Below are 5,513 nucleotides of genomic sequence, written 5' to 3' on the forward strand. Positions count from 1 at the left end.
GGCGGAAATTTGTATGCTTTCATTGAGAGCTTGAGTCACACACTCGTAGAAGACTCTCGCATTCAAGGTTTTTCGTTTTCTTGTTCATTTGTAGATTTTTCGTACATTCTTATCCTTGGAATTTTTGTTTCTAAAAATTCTTTGATAAAACGTAAAAGAAAGGTACAATGGCAAGAGATTCGGAAACCTCGACAAACGGAAATTTCAACGTTCAAGAATTAGGACTGCGGCGATCTACAAGGCTTAACACAACGATGAGTGAAACGCCACCACCCCCACGGGGCACCACCGTAGCAACCACCACAGTGGCTACCCTTAGCAAAATCCATGACGCCAAGGCCACAGTCTAAGCCGTGCCATTTCAAGCTTCAATGGCCCGAGCTGCCCAAGCTTAATCCGAGCCGGCCCGAGCCGCCCAAACCCAACACCAAGCCGAGTCCTAGCCTCTCACCCACGTGCGCCACACGTTGAGCAGCCCACTCCCGTGGCCTTTCTAACAGTTCCCATCGGTCCAAGACAGGTTTAACCGTCCTGGATTCAAATTTCTAAGCCTACGATTAAACTGAGGGCATTTTCACCACATTTTCCATGGATTTGACATTCCTTAATTTGAATTTTGTGCCCGGATTCTACCACACTTCTATTGCTCAAGGAGATGCATTCTTTCCAAGCTCTTCCAATTTGAATGGCAAACAACATTTGTCTAGACAAGTCATTGACTAGACAAGCGCTTTTGCATAATAGACAACCTTAGCGAATCAACTCTTACAACAAGCCGAGATCTAACATGCCTCAGATGAGGTGTTCCAAATTAAAACAAGGGCAGATGAGGAACCTCTCCAGCAGTGTCCAGGCAAGTAGCTACTTGACCAACCACGAATCAATCGTTTGAGCAGTGTACACTTTTGATTGGGCCCCCGAGATAACGTATACTTCTGTCTTAGCGCGCAGAAGAGCGTGCACTCTCGACTAGGCCCATGGACGAGCATACACTCATAGTTGGGGCCACATTCTGATAATCAACATGAACAGCCTTACAGGCAAAGCGTTCATTCGCGGTTAAGTCGGCAAGGAATATCCTTCACATCACATCGAAGTAGGCAGCACGATAGACAAAGTAAAATCTTAAAGGAGCAATTGTGTGATTCAATGAAGTCGCCGATGAAGCATTACAACATGACATGACCAAAATAAGCAGGTCACCCTTCACAGACAAGATCGAGCAGGCAGAGTCTCCACACAAGTTTAGCATGCCACATTTAACATCTTTCATGAGATGGAGTCTAGAAAGGCACTTGAAGCACTACCTAAGCACGATGGTCCTTTATCGGAACAACGATGCCCTTATGTGCAAGATATTCGCCACCACTTTACAAGGCAAGGCATAAGATTGGTTTCACACCCCGCCACCATGATCCATCCGGAGTTTTGATGATCTTTCCTCGGTTTTCATCAAAGAATACTCATCTTACCGCTCGATCAAGAAACAGTCCGACCATTTGTTCAATATGAAGAAGAATCAAAATGAGTCATTCTGCGGCTACATGAAGAGGTTCAAAGTAGAGAAGGCGAAGATAGTCAGATGCGACGACTCAATAGTAAGTGCAGCCTTCCAAAAATGATTTCCATCAAACCACCCGCTGTTTGGAGAATTGATCATGAAAGAATACCAAACTCTGGCAGACTCTTTCGCTCTGGCAGAGAAGCATGCACTTTGGGATGAGGCTCGGCGAGCAGACAAAACATCAAAGTAGCCTCGAAAATAGTCGGCAGTGGCTCAAAGAAAGGAGGATGAGAAGCAGTACAACAAAAACAGGCAAAAAGCCAAACGTAAAGACCAACCCACAACTAAAGAAGGCCCGACGAGCAAGAACTACTCTAAGTTCTCAATCCCGATCCACCAAATCTTTCGCGACATCAAGAGCGAGCCATGGTTTAAGTTGTCAAAACAATCAAAGAGAGATACTTCCAAGTTGGATCACACCAAGTACTGCGCATTCCACCCAGGTCCTAGTCACACAACCGACAACTGTTATACATAGAAGAACTACCTAGAGAAGCTCGTGAAAGAAGGCAAGGTCGACAGATACTTGGACAAGTTGGCTGGGCAGCCTAGAAGGAATACAAACACTGACGAAGAACCATCTACCAAGACGATTTGGATCAATAGCATCTTCGCCGAATCAGAGCACTTGGAGGCCACCAACAATTCAAAGAAGAGGAAGATCCAGCATGCCTTTCTAGTTTCACAAGTCCAAGCAGTTGACATTCATCCTAGACCCATCATTAGCTTCACCGAGCAAGATACCGAAGGTGTTAATTTTCTACACGACGATGCATTAATAGTATATGTCTAACTAGCCCATGCTATAGCCAACAGAATGATGGTTGACAATGGAAGTGCAATCAACTTACTTCAACTCTCAGTAATTTAGAAGATGGACCTGGAAAGCACAATGATGCGCCGAGCACAAGTACTCACTGGATTCAACGAGCACACCTCGACTGTCATCGACCACATCACACTTGACGTGAAAAAACCGCTAATTGTCTCAAAGTAGACGTTCACAATAACAAGTGACCCGTCTCCCTAAAATGGGATTCTAGATAAACCTTGGCTAATAAAGCTGGATGCCGTCACTTCCGTCAAGTATCAAAAAATCTGATTCTGCATCTCGAGAGGAGGAGTCGGAGAAATCAAGTCTGACCAGGCTGCATCTCGACAATGCACTATGCAAGTATTAAAGGAAGCAAAGAATAAGACTTTTACCCCCGTATATACTACTGAGGTCTGAAAGGATAAAGAAGCTACCCAATATTAATTACAGCAAGTGGATCAAAAAGATGGTGCCCAAGCAGATGAGATAGGATGGAAACCCGAAAAGGACACCGAGGACATCATTCTTGATCCTTAGCAGCAGGAAAAGACGGCTAGAATCAGCTCACATCTAAGCCCAACCGAGAAGGAAGAACTCACAGTTTTCCTTAAGGAAAATCGTGCCTTCTTTGCATGGTCACCGTCTGACATACCCAACATCGATCCCAAGATAGCTTGCCACAAGCTGCACGTAGACCCCACTGCCAAACCGGTGATCTAAAAAAAAAAGGCATTTTGCACCCAAACGAGTGACGATCATCGAAGCGAAAATTGACAAGCTACTGAAGGATGGATTCATAGAAGAGGTAGCACACTTAGTATGGCTTGCCAACGCCGTGCTAATAAAGAAGAAAGAGAATGGCAAATGGAAGGTTGCGTAGACTACACGGACCTCAACAAAGCATACCCAAATGATCCTTATCCGTTTCCTCGAGTCGATCTATTAGTAGATTCGACTTCTGGGGACCAGCTGCTCAGTTTCTTGGAAGCATACTTCGGCTTCAACCAAATAGCCATGTACGAGCCCGATAAGGAGAAAACTGCGTTCGTGATCGAGTGATGCACCTACTGCTACAAGGTCATGCCCTTTGGCCTCAAGAACATGGGAACCATTTACCAAAGGTTAGTAAACATGATGTTCAAGAAGAAAATTGAAGTAACTATGGAAGTTTACATCGACAACATCATGGTGAAGGGCAAGCAGCGATCCGACCACATTGGTAACCTAGCGAAAACTTTCAACATCCTTAAAAAGTACAAGGTGAAGCTCAATCCCGCCAAATGCATATTTGGAGCATCTTCAGGCAGATTCTTTGGGTACTTAGTGACCTAACGAGGAATCGAAGTACATCCCAAGCAAATCTGAGCAATCTTAGAAGTAAAATCTCCAACTACCTTGAAGGAGATCCAAAGCTTTACCAGACTAGCAGCCGCCCTCAACCTCTGTTTCTCATGGTCCATCGATTGATGCAAACCTTTTTTCAAGGCCATCAAGAGGGCACAACAAGACAAATGGGATGATGAGTGCGAAAAAGCTTTCCAAGACCTGAAAAAGTATCTTACATCACCTCCATTAGTATCCAAGTTGGAAGTAACGGATGACTTATATATCTAATTGGCAGTTTCCGAAGTAGCAATGAGATATGCCCTCATATGACAAGAGTTGGGGGCCCAATTGTCGGTAATTTACACTCTAAAGCTCTTCTCAATGCGGAATCTAGATACCCGAAGATCGAAAAATTAATTTAGGCACTAGTTGTTGTGGCTCAGAAGCTCAAACCATACTTTCAAGCTCATACAGTCATTGTCATGACTCAATATCCTCTATGATCAATCCTACATAGTTCAGACGCTTCTCAATGAGTGATGAAATGAGCGTTGGAACTTGGCCAATATGGTTTAGTTTTCCAACCCTGCACGACGATAAAGACCCAAGCTTTGGTAGACTTCATAGTGAAATTCAAGCCAAGCCTAGCCTAGAAGATGCAACAAAGCGGCTCAACGACACCCTGGAAGCAACCGAGCACACCTTAGTCGCACTTGCTCCCCCTAATGGAGACTTTGGCATTTGCATGTCGACAACGCATCCAACTACAAAGGCTCGGGAGTAGGCGTGGTTCTTGTCATCCCAGACGGTTCAATGCTTGAGCAAGCGATCACTCTAGGCTTCAAAGCATCCAACAACAAAGTAGAGTACGAGGCCCTACTAGCAGGCCTCCGAATGGCAAAAGACTTAACAGTGAAGAAACTCGCAATTCATTCTGATTCCAAGCTAATCACGAGCCAGACTACTAGAAAGTACACGGAAAAACATCCAAGGATGTCACAATACCTAGAAAATGTATGCAAGCAACTTGAGGCATTTCAGACTTACACTCTTACTCAAGTTTCACGGGCAGACAACGTCCATACCAATGCACTAGCTAGCCTAGGCTCCACCCTCGACCACCAACTCAAACACTCTATTTCGGTGTAGTATCTAGACAAGCCAACCATAGAGGCTGAGCCAGCAGCTGAAGTGTCACAGGTTAGTATAACTCCCAACTAGCAAAGTTCTATTATAGACTACCTGGTCAATAACACGCTCACCACGAAAAGGTTGGAGTCTAGAAAGCTCCAAATAAAGGCAGCATGCTACTACATGTGGAACAAAATTCTCATCCAAATATCCTACACCAGACCACATTTCCGCTGCCTAATGCTCCCCAACGATCTAAAGGTTTTAAGCTCAATCCACGAAGGCTTTTGTGGAAATCACTTCGAAGGCCGATCCTTAGCATAGAAAACTCTTAATACAGGCTACTACTGGCCTACCATGCATTAAGACGCTAAGGAGTTAGTGCAAAAGTGTGATCGCTGCCAACGCTACAAGCCGGTACCAGAACTGTCTGCCAGCGAACTACACTCGTAGATAAGTCTCTGACCGTTCATGCAATGGGCAATCGAATTGGTAGGGCCAATGTCGCCCGCTACTGGGGGCAGAGGCATAATGATCGTGGCAACCGATTACTTCATCAAATAAGTAGAAGCAGAGCCCATAAAACCCACGACTTAGACGGACATAGAGCACTTCATATAGAGGAATATCATTTGACGATCTGGCATTTCTCAATCCATCGTCACTGAGAACGACTCG

The sequence above is a fragment of the Pyrus communis genome, chromosome 15 (assembly GCF_963583255.1).
Source record: "Pyrus communis chromosome 15, drPyrComm1.1, whole genome shotgun sequence".
Taxonomy (NCBI): domain Eukaryota; kingdom Viridiplantae; phylum Streptophyta; class Magnoliopsida; order Rosales; family Rosaceae; genus Pyrus; species Pyrus communis.